General features: G+C 39.9%; 1 protein-coding gene across 1 annotated transcript in view; it reads right to left on the bottom strand.

Moving 5' to 3' along the window:
* Positions 1 to 18,833, bottom strand: part of ZNF800 (zinc finger protein 800) — a 56,425-nt gene extending 37,592 nt beyond the window's left edge. Inside the window, exon 1 of the mRNA XM_011995929.1 lies at positions 18,778 to 18,833. The gene's annotated coding sequence lies outside the window, so the exon portion shown is untranslated. The remainder of the gene's footprint in view (positions 1 to 18,777) is intronic.
* Between the last annotated feature and the right edge of the window lie 754 nt (positions 18,834 to 19,587).

The following is a 19,587-nucleotide window of genomic DNA, read 5'->3' as shown; positions in this document are numbered from 1 at the left end:
TCTGTGTGTGTGATACAATCTGTCCAATGTCATAATAAAGAGACTCATTTTACATTGTACTAACCAACAAGACCAAACTCATTTGTACAAATGTCATACTTCCTCATTTTCTCCTTTTCAACTGTCTGTAATTTGTCTCGGCTGTTATCCACACTTCGATTATGGTTATTTCTCCTTTTTCTCTTATCACATATAAATAAGTCTGATCTTTTATTATTCTAGTTTACATTTTCATTTCCATTGTGCTTCTGCTCTTCATTTTCTTGTATTTCTTATACACAAGAGTTTTTTACTTCTCTTAAATTCAAACTTTTTCATTATAACAAGAGAGAAGCGTCTAACTGCTTCATTATATCTTCTAGTCTAGACATGCCCAGGTATTTACACATTGAAAGACTTATTATTTTATAACAAATTGCTTTCTCTCTATGTCTCTTTTATATTAGGCTTAGGTTATTATATTGATTTTTGGAAATTGTATGTAGAGATAATTTCTGTTACCTATGACTTTCATTTCAGAATTAGAAAGGAGGTATTACAAAACAGTAATTATGAAAATGGGACTCTGCGTTAAAAATCACTGGTCTACATTGTATCTTTATCCAAGCCAGGGCTGCAAGCTTCAAGGGCTGGCTGTCATACAAGAAAAGGACATTTTCTCTGCACTATGGCAGGCACGATGATCTCGGGTGAGTAGGCTTGGTGCTTGATATGCTAAAAGAATTTAGATAATCAACTCTAGCCCAAGCCTAGTTTCATGATGAAAGAAGTCAAGTAACTATTCTCTCATTCCCACTGCAGTGAGTCTCAAGGCTCAGCTTCAGAAAGGGAAGATAATAAAACTCACGATTTAAGGGACAGATTCAAATGTATTATTGTAATGATTGCTAGCTATAAATGTTTTAAGCAGGATGGGAAGCAACGATAATCTCCAGCTGCTGTGAAGGAATGATATTAAGAATCTAGCTTCTTTATATCCTAAATTTATATATTGATTTTATCTTCAAGTAACATAGTTGCTCAGCTGTGGTCTGGGGCTCTGCACTTCTCACTAATAAAGGGAATGACTCAAATGGGAGTCTAGTTGCTGCTGCATGAACTGGAAAATACAGAGACTTTATGCATCTCGCCTTCTCTCCCATTGTGTTTGTTTTAATATATGATTTAATAAAGTTGAATTAAATCCAATATCAACACATCTCCTATAATTATTACATGGTTTTATAGCAAGAAGAGTCACATTGATCCCTGTAAATGGTTTAACGAAGACTGTATTATTGATCCAGCCACCAACATGGCTGTAACTTTCCAGACTAGACAGGAATAGGGTCATCAACTGCCTTGAATCATTTTGGGGAGAAAATGGGTATAAACTGTAGATATGGAATAACTAAGTCCAAATGACTGGCAAGAAAAATTTCTGAGAAGGATCATAGAATATTTTCATGAGAAATATTCAATAATATTTATGTCTATTGGAAATAGAGAGGACAGGAGTACTGGATTTCTTTGTCCCTTTCAGACAGAGGATTCTGTGATTCTTTAAGAACTGTAACTAAAATAGATTTAGGGTTCTTTGAGTCATCTACTGGTGGATTATATTATTGAAATTGCTGGTTTATTCTGTATACCTTAGTGACACATGGTTCCTGTTTCTTTTCTCTTGTTTGAATCAGTCACTTCCTAATAAAATGGGGAATCTTTATGAAATACGACTTCTTATCTTACAGATTCAGAAATACTTCTGCCTACTGTATTAGTTTCCTCGGGCTACAATACAACACGCCAAACAGATTGAGTGGCTTAAACAACAGAAATGTATTGTCTCATAGTTTTGGACACTAGGAGTACAAAACCGAGGCCTCAGCATGGCCATACTCCCTCTGAAGGCACTAAGGAAGGATCTGTTACAGGCCTCTCTCCTAGCTTCTGGCAGTTCCTTTGCTGTGGGAGCAGAACTACAATATTCCCATGGTATTTCCCCTGTGTGTATGTATCTCTGTGTCCAAATTTCCAGTTTTATAAGGACACCAGTATTAAATTAGGGATACACCCTACTCCAGTATAACCTCATCTTAAGAAATTACTCTGCCATGACCCTATCTCCAGATAATGTTACATTCTCAGATACTGTGGGTTCACAATGCAACATACAAATTTCTTGGGGGCGGAAACACAGTCCAACCCAAAACACCTTTTTGTTAAAAACAGTAATGACTTATCTGAGAAAGTATGGCTATACAAAAGGAAGTCAAATAGTGGTTTTGAATAGTGGTATAGCAACCACAACTTCTAGTTTCAATTTCTAGGCCTCCTGCTTATTTTTCTTCTTGATACTGAAGTAGAAAAACACCAGAAGTCTGGCACAATTATACGTCTATAAGTTACTCTGAGTGGCTTGTTTTTGTGTGAGAGGTAACATAATACCAACAGAGCTACAACTACTTGTCATAGAAGAATATGCAGAATTACCAGCCAAACTTCAAAGATTCTTTTCGATTTGTGCATATAAACACTGCTGATACACATCTCACCTTCCAGCTGCCATTTTCCTCAAGGTTAAGAATCTTCAAAGCAAAGCTCAACCCAAGAAAATTTGCCAGGCAAAGGAGAATTCCCTTTTCGCCTATCCCCTTTCCCTCCACTCTTGCATCTCCTCTCCTTGCACAGCATGCCTGGGGCACTTCACTGTGTCTCATTTGCCTTTCCCGGCCAGGATCTTCTGAGGTCCTCTAGCTGTTCTGCCTCAGCCTTGCAATTTGGCCCAGCCTCCCTCTACTACGGGATTTCTTATCATGAGTTTACTTGCAGAAATCTGACAGCCCTGGATTTCTTTAGGATCAGACTAACATGCCTTCTTTGATCACAATTAGCAAAACTCATGAATTGATCCATACTAATGTGGCAGTGGAAGACAGATAAAGGAGTTACCCAGGATCCTTCCATACCTTCTAGGTAAATCCATGTATCAAAAAAAAAAACTTCTGGAGACAATGGGGATGACCCTGTTATATAATTCAGTATAGTGCCTTTAGTTGGGAATCTCAGGCAAGGTCAGCTACATAATGTGCAAGATCTAGTGCAAAATGAAAACGCGGGGCCCCATGGTCAGCATCCCAGCCCTGGGGAAAGTCCAGGCAAACCCAAAGGACTGTCACTTCCATGTCAATATATACTCAGTGCCTGGATCGGGTGTTGTTCAAGAGGCTTCCATGAAGTCACCTGTGAAATGGGTTGTGGCATTTCACAATGTGAAATGGTGTCAAGCTTGTGATGGAGACAGCTGCCACCTTGTCCTGCCCTGAGATACCATAGGGCATGTACCAGATTCTGGCCCTCCTTGCACCTGCACCCAGGACCTGGTTCCTGGCCCAGGCAGAGGGTGGCACTGGTCATAAGGTGAGACTGGGCAGGAGATAGCAGGGCAGGCCCAGGGCACCAGGGGCCAGAGGGCAGGCAGCCAGAGAACCTGTCCCGGAGAGGTAGGGAGGCAGCACTTTGTGTAAGTCTGGGCCCCATGTCTTCAGCAAATGCTCCTTTGTCCTATCAGACTTCACTCACAAAACACAAAATCAAAAATAAAATTATTGAAGTTTTAAGACAGAAGCCACAGAGCATTAAACCCCAAGTGCAGGGACTCCACAGAAAAGGGAACAATGTTTTCATACAAGTAGACCTTCGTGGTATTTCTTCAATCATGTGTCATCATAAGAGACATCAAAACATCCTGCAATTAGTATAGGATTTGGAGTGAGAAGATTCAAATTTGTGTCCTGAGTTTCAGACTTACTTTATCATTAAAGAAATGATATTATCAGTAAACTGCACAAAACCATGCCTTTTCCACCTTATGATGGTCTCATATTAGGCGGTATCCTCTAACAGCTAAACTGAATAAGGTTAGTGTCACAAACCACGAGCTAGCTACCGAAATTTATTCATCTCATCTTTGAGGACAGGATAGACTAGATTTCCCAGACTTTCTTACGGATAGGTGGAGTCCTGTGACTGACTTCTGTCCAACAGAATGTGACTGGAAATGACATATGCTACTTCCAGGCCAGGCCCAGAAAAAGCTCCCACAGCTGCTTCTCTGTGCCCTTCTTAGACTGGTTGTAGGTGATAGCGGGGCCCTAGAAAGAGGAATTCTTAACTAGGGGTACATGGAACCCCAGAAATTCTCTAGATAGAATTCATGGACTCTATGATTTAGACGAGAAAAACCTTTAAAATTTTATTTCACTGACCTCTATTTGGGATGTAGCATTTCTTTTCACTATTAATATAGGCAACAAAGCACAGTGTGATGACCAGTAACTGACTCTTTAACCAATAAAAATCACCAGTGCTGTCATATTTTATTACAGTTGCTGCAGACATCTCAAAATACAATGTATTCTCATCACTACTGTAATATTATAGTAATAATTAGATCCACTGTTAATTATTTAAGCATGAATAAAAAGTACATATACTATATATGACAAATTAGATCTTTTAATGTTTTAAAACTATTTCAACATAGTTTTCATTATGTCATCTTAATATTTAATTTTATGCACTTGTAAGCATTATTCTAAGAAGGAAGTCTTGAGACTTGACCAGACCTCCTTACATGGCCCATGATACAAAAAGTTTAGAAACCCTGATAGGATTACACTAAGGAGAAAAATTCTACGTAGAAAAAGAAAAAAAAAGATTATTTACTATGTGATTCCATCTAAATGACACTGTGGAAAAGGCAAACTTATCAGTACAGAAATTGGTGAAGAAGGAAGGAAACTGTCTACAAAGAGACACAAGAGTACTTTTTGAAGCAATGGAAATATTCTATATCTTGAATATGATGGCGGTTACACAACTGTATACATTTGTCAGAATTCATTGAACTGTACACCTAAAAAGAGAGAATTTCAATATATCTAAATTATACCTAGGTTTTGTAAATGTAACTTTAAGAAAAAACAACCAACAAAAACAAAAACCGCCCTGCTAGAAGATAGCAGGGTCACAAGATTAAAGGAGCTGGCATGATGTCTTCAAGGAGAGCCACCCACTGACCTGAACAACTGCTCAGGGCTGTCATGTGAGAAAGAAATCAACTTCTATTGTGCTGAGTTTGTGTGCTTGAGTTTATTTGCTACCAAATAAACTTAGAGTACCCTTACATATTTAGGAAAAGTATTTTGTACAACATAATACAAATGTTGGAATGAGAATATTCACGCTCCTGATGCTGTTAGTCAAAAAGTTTGCATAATTTGGACCACTTAACTTCTCTGAACCTCAATTTCCCCATCCATGGAATGAATGGAGCTGATAGTAACCGCCCTCCCCACTGCACCCCCTTGCAGTATGTTGTAAAGATGAGAGACTGCATAAATCTTAGCCTAGAGCACCCAACAAATGAAAAGCTGTTATTCAAGTAGCTACCTACTCTGATTATATTTGGAGCATTACTTAATGTATTGGTAGTCCCAGCCCTATAAAATCTAATATTACACTTTCTTTAGCAAAACTATTTCTCGAGGTTTCATCCTCTTTTTTTAGCAAGTGATTTTCATACCTCAGAGTTAGTTGAGATATTCAAGACCATCTGATCCAACCCTTTCATTTTCTATTTCTGCTTAGTGTAACAAAATGAAAGCAAGTGCATGGCTTTCTTCTGAGTGACAGAACTGGCAGTTCAGAGCCACTGCTGAAAAAGAAGATCCAGAAAATCCCCACATTTTGAGTCACAGCTGCAGCTGCTGAAGGCCAAGATACCATCCCACAGGGCTCCAACATTCTGAAAGAACTAAGGAGGAAAGATTTGGGAGAGGAGAGGTCACAATTTAGGAGGCTACACTTATTGAAATGAGGGTATTCTCTTCCTTTAGCTCTGGAAAGCTGAAGAAAGTTCATCAGAGAGATTGAGGATTCCCAAACTCCTCCCACCTCAACTAAGCTAGGGACTAGAGCTAGCATCTTATGTAAGAGTGGATCAAGAACTGGATTAGCAAAGGGCCTGATGCTGCTTCAGAGACTGCTGATAGATCTTAGAGGTTTGCCTGTGAGGGGCAACCTGCATTTCCACTATCGGCAGCAACAAGGATTTCTGAATGCCTGTGGGCCAAGATGACACTGCTAAAGGAGCCTGATCCTCAGCGATCTACTCCACTGAACAATGGCCAAAGAGCCAATGAGACCCCAACAGCAAGAGGCAAGTGGCAGGAACCAACTGGGGCAGGGGCTGCAGACATGATAGCTGTGGAGTCCAAGCCAGATTGCCAGTGCCAGGGACTATGCAAAGACGAGGTCTCTATTAGCACCCTTACAGGAACCAACAAACGCACCTCAGAGAATCCATATGTGCTTGCTACCAAATATGCAAATGTGTTAAGCACCAGTCAGTGTTAGAGAATCAGTAACTCAGTCACAACGGAGTGGAAACTACTGCCTCACCATAAGTCATTCTGTAAGGAGACTTCAGCTTCTACCTTTCCCACTCACTTCCCACCCGAGTACCAGAGGGGAAGCAGTGAGAAAGGAGGGATGAAGAGAGGTGTCTCAGATAGTGTCCACTGTGTGTGCTCTCTCCACACTCCTGCCAGCCATGCCCGAATCGCCACTCCAGCTCCTGCCACCACCACAGCTGCCACAACCGCCACCATTACCACTACCATCACCACCACCACCATCACTACACTATTGACACTATCAGTACCATCACTACCACCATTATCACCACCACTATGACCACCACCATCACCACCACCACCACTACACCATTGCCACCATCACTACCATAACCACCACCACTACCACCACTACTATCACCACCACCATCACCACCACTACTACACCATTGCCACCCTTACTACCAGCACCACCACCACCACCACATCACTACCACTACTACCATACCACCACCAGCACTGTCCCCACCATCACTATCAGTACCAAGCAGCCTAGGGTCAGTGGTCTTACTGGTACATGTTAGGGGGTGGATAGAGATTTGGGCCTAGCATGAGTTTAATACTTAAAAACTAATACCACTGAATCTTAAAACATGTTTAATAAACTGTCTTAACAAATGTGCGTCTTCAAAGTTGTGGAAGCACTCTACTATGCCTCAAAGGAGCCCATTACCCAAAGACAGAGCGTCACTTGAAAAAATAAAATCATTTCATGTTTCTACCCACAACGAATTGGGACTTTTTGATAGAATGAATAATAAATTCAATAAGTTGACATTCACTGAGCACTAAGTATATCTCAAGCAATTTAAGGCTGGCATTCATTTAAACATGATCTCTTTCACACCTAGGAGAACCTCCTTGTTGTAACAGCTTCCAAGCCAAGGTAAGCCAATGAATTCTTCCCAATTCTAATGATAAAATAATTGGTTTGCCAATGGACTATGTGTAAATGTGTCTTAACAAGCACAGTTACTGGTCAGGCAATCATTAATGCCTCAAATTAAGAGCATGAGGCAGGAACGAGTAGTCCAGTGGATCTCAGAGCTTTGCCAGGGAACTACTCATCAGGGCATTACCTTGTTGGTTAATGAACGCCCACACAGCAGAAAACGTGGGATGTGAACATTGCTTCTTGCCACTAATGCATTTAATTAGTGGATGATCAGTATTCATTTGCAGAAAACAAGGACATCTGTTCTGAGACATATATTAGTATCAAAAGCAAAGTCACAACCAGATGCTTCCCTGTGGGTTCTGATGGTGGTGGTGGTGGTGTTTTGGTTTGTTTTTTTGTTTTGGTTTGGTTTGGTTTGTTTTTTTTGCTCTTGTATAGAGAAAAGTTCATCATGAAATGACTCGCCAAAACAGAAACTGAAAAACAAAAGTTAAGGATAACTTCATCATAATCCTTTATCAACCCCAGTAAGAGGAAAAGGGCCAAAACTGCATGCTTTGCCATTGTTACGGGTTGAACTGTGTTCTCCCAGATTCATATGTTGAAGTCTTAGCTCCCAGTACTTAAGAATGTGCTTCTATTTGGAGATAGAGTCTTTAAAAAGGTAATTAAGGTAAAATGAGGTCATTGAGCTGGGCCCTAATCCCAAAAGACTGCTGTCCTTATAGGAAATGAAAATGTGGACACGGATACACACAGGGAAAAGACCATGTGAAGACACAGGAAGAAGACAGCCATCTACAAGCCAAGAAGAGGGGCCTCAGGAGAAACAAATCCTGCTGATATCCTAATTTCAGACTTCTAGCCTCCATAACTGTGAGAAAATAAATTTTGGTTGTTAAGCTACCCAGTTTGTGGGTACTTCACCAGAACAGCCCTAGCAAACTACTACAGGCCATCATTATTTTTCAGCATATTTTCACTTAAAAATCATGGCGCTGTAGAGCTGGAAAATGCCCAAGCATCCATTATTCAGTCCAACCTATCATTTTATGTGTAAAAATAATAACTAGCAATATTGAGATCTTAGTGTGACAGACACTGTAAGGGACATATAATATATTCTGATATTTACATCAACTCTGCTGTGTATTTACTGTCATCCCCATTTTTACAGATTCCCAGAGTCAGTGAACACCAGAAACTTGGATTCAGACTGATTTGCTTGACACCAAATTCCTGAACTCTGGAACACTACGTAGAAATGAGTTAAGCAATTTGCATAAATTTAACAACTAAGTCACAGCAGAACTAGACCTAGAATGGAGGTCACCTAACTCCCAAACCATATCCTGCCTCAATTACTATAAGGACTTTTTTAAATACAAAGTTTTATAAAGTGAATGGGCTGGAACACGTTGCCTCGTAAAGCTGTGAGATCCACTGGGCATGCCTCACGCTCTACAATATCTTTACAAATATTTCAATGAGTATCGAGGATGAGTACTTTGGAAAGTGTGTGAAGTTTCTAAGGACTAGGGACATGTGTAAGAGTGTCTGGACACTGATCAAACATAACAGAAGTGGGAGAGGCCATGCCGACAAGGTTTAAGGTTTGAAGAGTAATATTCAAGGGGTTTAGAAGATGAGGAACAGTTTTCGCCATACCTGCAGATTCATAAGTTCACATATACCCTAAATGCTTTTATACAATTGGTACCTAAATAGGAAATTCTGGGATTTAGGAGGGTTTCTTTTGAAGGAATTGCTTTTCCTCTGTCATGCTTATAGAGCTTTAAGTTGAACTCCACTTTAAATTGAACTCCTGTAGTCTACATTCAAGCTTGTTCTTGACATTCTCATTAAAGCTGGATTATAAAATTTCATTTTAAAAATCCAAAATAAAACCTACAGTTTATGACTGTGGTGTGAAGTATCGCAAATGAAAAATGAAACTAGGTTTGCAGGAGAAATTGCCTCCTCTAAACTGTGTTCATGTGTCAGAAGTCTTCAAAGTGTAGTTCCCGGGCCAGCAGCATCAGTATCACTCAGGTGAAAATTTAGAAACACAAAGGCTCAAGCCCCTCTCCTGGGCGTATTGAATGAGAAACTCCGCAATCTGTGCTTTAATAAGCCTTCCAGGTGATTCTGACGCACATATATGTCTTAGAAACACTCCTCCGTAGGTACTAAAATGTTTTTAAAAGTCTTGAAATACCAAACTCCAAAATCTTTAATAAGTGCTTTTAAAGGGAAAGTTGTCAGAATGACCCTTACCAATTGTTAAATCATATTCTGTCAAAGATGCAACACCATCTCTGGAAGTGATTCCTGTATGTGGCCTTTTAGGTGCCCTTGAACACGAAAAGTCTGTGAGCATTGCGGGAGAACAATACACAAAAATAATTGTGTAATTATAAATCATTGGAACTTAATTTTCTTAAATTTTTGATATTCCTACAAAAATATCCTTCTGGAACATTTTCTGTTCCATTAAGTATTCTGAAATCTAAGGAATACACCAAGATATTAACAATGGTTATCTCTGAGCAAGGGAATTATGGGTGAGTTTTATTTTCATCTTAATATTTTACATAAATATTTTTTCTTAAAAATATTAAGGTAAGGTTAAATAAGCAATATGAGGGTCTATCAAACTCAATAAAAAGCCATTATTCATAATGGCTATAGCCAGATCCACTTTTAATAGTAGAGAAAGGGGTTTTTTTTCTAACTTTTATTTTACATTTGAAGGTACATGTGAAGGTGTGTTATATTAGCTAAACACGTATATTGGGGCTTCGTTGAACATATTATTTCATCATGCAGATACTAAGCCCAGTACCCAATTTTTATGTTTTCTACTCCTTTCCCTGCTTTCACCCTGCTCACTCAAGTAGAACCCAGTGTCTGTTGTTTGCTTCTTAATGAAGAACAAAATTTTTACAAATAAGTTTAACCACGGAGATGAACTATCTCCACATTGAAAACTATAAAACATTAATGACAGAAAATGTAGAACACACAAGTAAAATTGTATCCCGTGTTCATGAATTGGAAGAACTGATATTAAAATGCCCATGCCACCCAAAGCGATTTACAGAGTTAATTCCATCACCATCAAAATTCCAATGGCATTTTTCACAGAAATAAAAAAACTCCAAAAATATATATAGAACCACAAAAGGTCCCAAATAGCTAAAGAAACTTATATTTTAAGTTCTGGAATACATATGCAGAACGTGCAGGTTTGTTACGTAGGTATACACTTGCCATGGTAGTTTGCTACACCCATCAACCCATCATCTACATTACATATTTCTCCTAATGCTATCCCTCCCTGAGCCTCCCACCCCACAACAAGCCCCAGTGTGTGAAGTTCCCCTCCCTGTGTCCATGTGTTCTCACTGTTCAGCTCCCACTTATGAGTGAGAATATGCAGTGTTTGGTTTTCTGTTCCTGTGCTAGTTTGCCGAGAATGATGGTTTCCAGCTTCATCCATGTCCCTGCAAAGGACATGAACTCATTCTTTTTTATGGCTACATAGTATTCCATGGTGTATATGTGCCACATTTTCTTTATCCAGTCTAACATTGATAGGCATTTGGGTTGGTTCCAAGTCTTTGCTATTGTGAATAGTGCTGCAATAAACATACGTGTGCATTTGTCTTTATAGCAGAATGATTTATAATCCTTTTGGTATATACCTAGTAATGGGATTGCTGGGTCAAATGGTGTTTCTGGTTCTAGATCCTTGAGGAATTGCCACACTATCTTCCACAATGGTTAAACTAATTTATATTCCCACCAACTGTGTAAAAGCATTCCTATTTCTCCACATCCTCCAGCATCTGTTGTTTCCTAACTTTTTAATGATTGCCATTCTAACTGGCCTGAGATGGTATCTCATCGTAGTTTTGATTTGCATTTCTCTAATGACCAGTGATGATGAGCTTTGTTTCATATGCTTGTTGGCTGCATAAATGTCTTCTTTTGAGAAATGTCTGTTCATATCCTTTGCCCACTTCTTGATGGGGCTGTTTGGTTTTTTCTTGAAAATTTGTTTAAGTTCCTTGTAGATTCTGGATATTAGCCATTTGTCAGATGGATAGATTGCAGAAATTTTCTCCCATTCTGTAGGTTGCCTGTTCATTCTGACAACAGTTTCTTTTGCTGTGCAGAAGCTCTTTAGTTTAATTAGGTCCCATTTGTCAATTTTGGCTTTTGTTGTCATTCCTTTTGGTGTTTTAGTCATGAAGTCCTTGCCCATGCCTATGTCCTGAATGGTATTGCCTAGATTTTCTTCTTGGGTTTCTATGGTTTTAGATCTAACATTTAAGTCTTTAATTCATCTTGAGTTAATTTTTGTATAAGGCGTAAGGAAGGGATCCAGTTTCAGCTTTCTACATATGGCTAAGCCAGTTTTCCCAGCACCATTTATTAAATAGGGAATCCTTTCCCCATTTCTTGTTTTTGTCAGGCTTGTCAAAGATCAGATGGTTGTAGATGTGTGGTATTATGGCTGAGGTCTCTGTCCTGTTCCATTGCTCTACATATCTGTTTTGGTACCAGTACCATACTGTTTTGGTTACTGCAGCCCTGTAGTATAGTTTGAAGTCAGGTAGCGTGATGCCTCCAGGTTTTTTCTTTTTGCTTAGGATTGTCTTGGCTATATGGGCTCTTTTTTGGTTCCATATGAAATTTAAAGTAGTTTTTTCTAACTCTGTGAAGAAAGTCATTGGTAGCTTGATGGAGATAGCACTGAATCTATAAATTACTTTGGGTAGTATGGCCATTTTTACGAATTGATTCCTCCTATCCATGAGCATGGAATGTTCTTCCATTTGTTTGTGTCCTCTCTTATTTCCTTGGGCAGTGGTTTGTAGTTCTGCTTGAAGACGTCCTTCACATCCCTTGTAAATTGTATTCCTAGGTATTTTATTCTCTTTGTAGCAATTGTGAATGGGAGTTCATTCATGATTTGGCTCTTTGTCTATTGTTGGTGTATAGGAATGCTTGTGATTTTTGCACATTGATTTTGTATCCTGAAAATTTGCTGAAGTTGCTTATCAGCTTAAGGAGATTTGGAGCTGAGACGATGGGGTTTTCTAAATATACAATCATGTCATCTGCAAACAGGGACAATTTGACTTCTGCTCTTCCTATTTCAATATGCTTCATTTCTTTCTCTTGCCTGATTGCCCTTGCCAGAACTTCCAGTACTATGAATATGAGTGGTAAGAGAGGGCATCCTTGTCTTGTCAAAGGAAATGCTTCCAGTTTTTGCCCATTCAGAATGATATTGGCTGTGGGTTTGTCATAAACAGCTCTTATTATTTTGAGATACGTTCCATCAATACTTAATTTATTGAGAGTTTTTAGCATGAAGGGGTGTTGAATGTTATCGAAGGTTTTTACTGCATCTATTGAGATAATCATGTGGTTTTTGTAATTTGTTCTGTTTATGTGATGGATTACATTTATTGATTTGCATATGTTGAACCAGCCTTGCATCCCAGGGATGAAGCTGACTTGATCGTGGTAGATAAGCTTTTTGATGTGCTGCTGTATTCAGTTTGCCAGTATTTTATTGAGGATTTTCACATCAATGCTCATCAGGAATAATGGCCTAAAATTTTCTTTTTTTTGTTGTGTCTCTGCCAGGTTTTGGTATCAGGATGATGCTGGCCTCATAAAATGAGTTAGGGAGGATTTCCTCTTTTTCTATTGTTTAGAATCATTTCAGAAGGAATGGTACCAGCTCCTCTTTGTATATTTGGGAGAATTTGGCTGTGAATCCATCTGGTCCTGGGCTTTTTTTTGGTTGGTAGGCTACTAATTACTGCCTCAATATCAGAACTTGTTATTGGTTCATTCAGGGATTTGGCCTCTTCCTGGTTTAGTGTTGGGAGATTTGTGTGTCCAGGAATTTATCCATTTCTTCTAGATTTTCTAGTTTATTTGCATACAGGTGTTTGTAGTATTCTCTGATGGTAATTTGTATTACTGTGGGATCAGTGATGCTATCCCCTTTATCATTTTTTATTGTGTCTATTTGATTCTTCTGTTTTTCTTCTTTATTAGTGTGGCTAGCAGTCTATCTATTTCGTTAACCTTTACAAAAAACCAGCTCCTGGATTCATTGATTTTTTGAAGGGTTTTTTGTGTCTCTATCTCCTTCAGTTCTGCTCTGATCTTATTTATTTCTTGTCCTCTGCTAGCTTTTGAATTTGTTTGCTCTTGCTTCTCTAGTTCTTTTAATTGTGATGTTAGGGTGTTGATTTTAGATCCTTCCCACTTTCTCCTGTGGCCATTCAGTGCTATAAATTTCCCTTTAAACACTCCTTTAGCTGTGTCCTAGAGATTCTGGTATATTGTGTCTTTGTTCTCATTGGTTTCAAAGAACTTATTTATTTCTGCCTTCATTTTGTTATTTACCCAGCAGTCATTCACGAGTTGTTCAGTTTCCATGCAGTTGTGCAGTTTTGAGTGAGTTTTTTAATCCTGAGTTCTAATTTGATTGCACTGTGATCTGAGATACTGTTTGTTATGATTCCTGTTCTTTTGCATTTGCTGAGGAGTGTTTTACCTCCAATTATGTGCTCAATTTTAGAATAAGTGCAATGTGGTGTTGAGAAGAATGTATATCCTGTTGATTTGGGGTGGAGAGTTCTGTAGATGTGTATTAAGTCCACTTTGTCCAGAGCTGAGTTCAAGTTCTGAATATCCTTGTTAATTTTCTGTCTCATTGATCTGTCTAATATTGATAGTGGGGTGTTAAAGTCTCCCACTATTATTATGTGGAAGTCTAAGTCTCTTTCTAGGTCTCTAAGAACTTGCTTTATGAATCTTGGTGCTTCTGTATTGGTGCATATATATTTAGGACAGTTAGCTCTTCTTGTTGCTTTGATCCCTTTACCATTATGTAATGCCCTTCTTTGTCTTTTTTTATCTTTGTTGGTTTAAAGTCTGTTTCATCAGAGACTAGGATTGAAAGCACTGCTTTTTTTTTTCTTTCCATTTGCTTGGCAAATGATCCTCCATCCCTTTATTTTAAGCCTGTGTGCTTTTGCACTTGAGATGGGTCTCCTGAATACAACACACTGATGGGCCTCGACTTTTGTTTTGTTTTTTGGTTTTTGGTTTTTGGGTTTTTTTGAGACGGAGTCTTGCTCTTTCCCCCAGGCTGGAGTGCAGTGGTGTGATCTTGGATCACTGCAATCTCTGCCTCCCGGGTTCAAGCAATTCTCCTGCCTCAGCCTCCCAAGTAGGTGGGACTACAAATGCATGCCACCACACCTGGCTAATTTTTTGTATTTTTAGTAGAGACAGCGTTTCACCATGTTAGCCAGGCTGGTCTCAATCTCCTGACCTCGTGATCTGCCCGCCACAGCCTTCCAAAGTGCTGGGATTACAGGTGTGAGCTACCGAGCCCAGCCTGGGCCTTGACTCTTCATCCAATTTGCTAGTCTGTGTCTTTTAATTGGGACATTTAGCCCCTTTACATTTAAGGTTAATATTGTTATGTGTGAATTTGATCCTGTCATTATGATGTTAGCTCGTTATTTCGCCCGTTAATTGATGCAGTTTCTTCCTAGCATTGATCGTCTTTACAATTTGGCATGTTTTTGCAGTGGCTTGTTCCGATTGTTTCTTTCCATGTTTAGTGCTTCCCTTAGGAGCTCTTGTAAGGCAGGCCTTGTGGTGACAAAATCTCTTAGCATTTGCTTGTCTGTAAAGGATTTTATTTCTCCTTTGCTTATGAAGCTTAGTTTGACTGGATATGAAATTCTGGGTTGAAAATTCTTTTCTTTAAAAATGCTGCATATTGGCCCCCACTCTCTTCTGGCTTGTAGGGTTTTTCAGAGAGATCTGCTGTTAGTCTGATGGGCTTGCCTTTGTGGGTGACCCAACCTTTCTCTCTGGCTGCCCTTAACATTTTTTCCTTCATTTCAACCTTGGTGAATTTGATGATTATAAGTCTTGGGGTTGCTCTTCTCGAGGAGTATCTTTGTGGTGTTCTCTGTATTTCCTGAATTTGAATGTTGGCCTGTCTTGCTAGGTTGGGGACGTTCTCCTGGATAATATCCTGAACTGTGTTTTCCAACTTGGTTCCATTCTCCCCATAACTTTAAGGTACACCAATCAAACGTAGGTTTGGTCTTTTCACATAGCCCCATATTTCTTGGAGGCTTTGTTCATTCCTTTTCATTATTTCTTTTCTAATCTTGTCTTCACACTTTATTTCATTAAGTTGATCTTCAGTCTCTGATATCCTTTCTTCTGCTTGATCAATTCAGCTAGTAATACTTGCGCATGCTTCACGAAGTTCTCGTGCTGTGTTTTTCAGCTCTATCAGGTCATTTATGTTCATCTCTAAACTGGTTATTCTAGTTAGCAGTTCCTCTAACCTTTCTTCGAGGTTCTTAGTTTCCTTGCATTGGGTTAGAACATGCTCCTTCAGCTGGGAGGAGTTTGTTCTACCCACCTTCTGGAGCCTACTTCTGTCAATTCGTCAAACTCATTCTCCGTCCAGTTCTGTTCCCTTGCTGGCGAGGAATTGTGATCCTTTCGAGGAGAAGAGACATTATGGTTTTTGGAATTTTCAGGCTTTTTGCGCTGGTTTTTCCTCACCTTCATGGGTTTATCTACCTTTGGTCTTTGATGTTGGTGACCTTCGGATGGGGTTTTTGTGTCAACGCCCTTTTTGTTGATGTTGATGCTATTCCTTCCTGTTTGTTTTCCTTCTAACAGTCAGGCCCCTCTTTTTCAGATCTATTGGAGTTTGCTGGAGGTCCACTCCAGAGCCTGTTTGCTTGGGTATCACCACCAGAGGCTGCAGAACAGGAAAGATTACTGCCTGTTCCTTCCTCTGGAAGCATTGTCCCAGAGGGTTACCCACCAGATGCCAGCCAGAGCTCTCCTGCATGAGGTGTCTGTCGACCCCTGCTGGGAAGTATCTCCCAGTCAGGAGGCACAGGGGTCAGGGACCCACTAGAGGAGGCAGTCTGTCCCTTAGGAGAGCTTGAGTGCTGTGCTGGGAAATCTGCTGCTGTCTTCAGAGCCAGGGGGCAGGGACGTTTAAGTCTGCTGAAGCTGTGCCCACAGCCGCCCCTTCTCCCAGGTGCTCTGTCTCAGGGAGACGGGAGTTTTATCTGTAAGCCCCTGACTGGGGCTGCTGCCTTTCTTTCAGAGATGCCCTGCCCAGAGAGGAGGAATCTAGAGAGGTAGTCTGGCTAGGTGGCACTGTGGCTCACTCCTGTAATCCCAGCACTTTGGGAGGCCAAGGCAGGCAGATCACGAGGTCAGGAGATCGAGACCATCCTGGCCAACACGGTGAAACCCCCGTCTCTACTAAAAAAAAAATAAAAAATTTAGCCGGGCATGGTGGTGGGCGCCTGTAGTCCCAGCTACTCAGGAGGCTGAGGCAGGAGAATGGCATGAACCCGGGAGGCAGAGCTTATAGTGAGCCAAGATCACGCCTCATGCCACTGCACTCCAGCCTGGGCAACAGAGTGAGACTCTGTCTCAAAAAAAAAAAAAAAAAATAGAGGTAGTCTGGTTACAGCGGCTTTGTGGTGCTGCGGGGGACTCCACCCAGTCTGAACTTCCAGGAGGCTCTATTTACACTGTGAGGGGAAAACCGCCTACTCAAGCCTCCATAATATCGGATGCCCCTCCCCCCACCAAGCTGGGGCATCCCAAGTGGACTTCAGACTGCTGTGCTGGCAGCGAGAATTTCAAGCCAGTGGATCTTAGCTTTCTGGGCTCCATGAGGGTGTGATCAGCTGAGCTAGACCACATGGCTCCCTGGCTTCAACCCCCTTTCCAGAGGAGTGAACAGTTCTGTCTCACTGGCATTCTAAGCACCACTGGGATATGAAAAAACAAAAACTCCTGCAGCTAGTTTGGTGTCTACCCAAACAGCCACCCAGTTTTGTGCTTGAAACCCAGGGCCCTTGTGGTGTAGGCACCCGCGGAATCTCCCCTCTGTGGGTTGTGAGGACTGTGGGAAAAGCGTAGTATCTGGGCCAGAATGCACCGTTCCTCAGGGCATGGTCCCTCACGGCTTCCCTTCTCTAGGGAAAGGAGTTCCCTGACCCCTTACACTTCCCGGGTGAGGAAACGCCCCACCCTGTTTCTGCTTGCTCTCTGTGGGCTGCACCCACTGTCTAACCAGTCCCAATGAGATGAACCCGGTATCCCAGTTGGAAATGCAGAAATCACCCACTTTCTGCATTGATCTCGCTGGGAGATGCAGACCGGAGCTGTTCCTATTTGGTCATCTTGCCAGGTACCCCAGGCTTTTTAAATTGACATAAAAAGCATTTTTAATAAACTAAATTGAACAAACACATTATTTTCCATTACCTTTCCTTTTTTTTTGCCTTCTAACATGTGATGGATGGGCTGACAATATTAGGTGAGAATTAGGTAGAAATTATTCTAGAGAAGTCCAAAGAGACTTATTTTAATTATAACTGAATTTGTTAAAATATTGAAATATTTCCTACTCCAAATAAAGAATATGCTTTGGAATCTATAGAGAAATTCTTCCTATAATACACAGAGTCACTGCCTATAATCTCTTGTCATGCATGGGCTGTTTCTCTCTTTGGTTGCTTGGCAGTTATACTGTAATAAAAGGGAGTTCATATTTTAGCTGCTTGCTTTTTATTGCTGCAACTGAGATTGAAGTTTTTTATTTTCCTCACTTTGATTCTTTAAGATGTTTTCTTTTACATAGATCTATTGTTTTCATTTTTAAATGTTTTTCATTTAGATTTCTTTTAGGTACTTCCTGTGAATTTTATGGGTCTCCATTCTTATTATTGTTGTGGTTGTCATTTCTGAAACCAGTAAAGCATAGCCTTTTACAGGGTTGCCTTGTAACAATCTAGTGAGCTAGAAGAAAGTTTGACAGTCTATTTCTCTACAATTTCCTACCCAAATAATGATTCTGTATGTAATGTTGTTAGAATAACTTTTGAAATTCCAAATATGGTCTTTTTTCTTATGTTCATTTTTGGCAATTCCCAAATACTGTGCTATTGTCTTCCTATTATGACTTACTAAAGAAAGCACAGAAGTAGAGTCAAAAGCCCTGGATTAAGTCCAAGTTCCACCACTTACTGATTCTATGAATCACTTAACTTCTTTGAACCCCACTTTTCTCAGTTGTAAAATGGGAGTCATATTAACATCACAGAGGTTATAAAAACAAATAGTATACTAGTAATGGTGTAAAATTTTAGAGTGATTAATTTTATTGCTTTCTGTCCTGACTCAAGTGCCCCAGGTAGCATGAAGTAAAGGGAATAGAAAGAGTATAATTCAAAGGAAATAAAATCTGCCTTCAGAATAGAGCTTAGAATTTGTCCTTCACACATTTTCATTTCCACATATACACCCTGCACTTACTTGACATATACCTTATCTTTTTTCAGCTTGTGATCTTTTTCAGGTGGCTTTCTTGAAGTTTTTAAGAAAGCCTGGGAAGATCTTCTAAACTGAAGAGCTTCTAGGATGAGGTTGAGTACTGGTGGTAAAAAAAATCCCAGAAGAAAGCAAAATTTAAATGCACCCTAGCACTGCCACCATCTGTCCAACCGATCTAGTTCCCCTCCAGAAATCACTACCACATTCTCTCCTCAAGCCAGGTTGGGGATAGATGTGGATTTTGAGATAGGAATAAAAGCTGATTCATGGCTTTGCATGTATGTATTTAGATATGTATAGGGTCACTTAGTCTTATGGAGATCAAGTGGAGTACTAGAAGGTAAGGAACAAATGAACTTTATGAAATGTGTGAGAGACGTGGTCCCAAAGAAACTTCTAGGAGTTTGTCAAATCAAATAGAAACATGTATGTGGGGAGGTCTGAGAGAATGGTAACAAAAGTAATAATCCTAGGCCACTAATATAGGAGGAGTTTGAAATGAACTTGATGTAGTTGGTGGTAAGTACAAACACAGGAAGGGATGCAATTTAGTGCTTAGTCTTTCTATTTCATTGTATTATTTCCCCCAGTTAATTAAAGCATTTGTCCATTGGAAGATACTTGATTTACTTTCCAAGGTCTTTTGGTATTTTTGCAGAATGAGAAATTGGTTTGTACTAACTACAATTAATAACAGTGGAAAACAGCATTCCATCACAAGTATGCACGGATTCTGTGTACCTCATAGAAGAATATAAGAATGAGAAAACTGTTATGACACTAAATAACACA

Source organism: Mandrillus leucophaeus, unplaced genomic scaffold (genome assembly GCF_000951045.1).
Source record: "Mandrillus leucophaeus isolate KB7577 unplaced genomic scaffold, Mleu.le_1.0 Scaffold5, whole genome shotgun sequence".
In the NCBI taxonomy this organism is placed as follows: domain Eukaryota; kingdom Metazoa; phylum Chordata; class Mammalia; order Primates; family Cercopithecidae; genus Mandrillus; species Mandrillus leucophaeus.
This window is presented reverse-complemented; position numbering and strand designations above follow the sequence as displayed.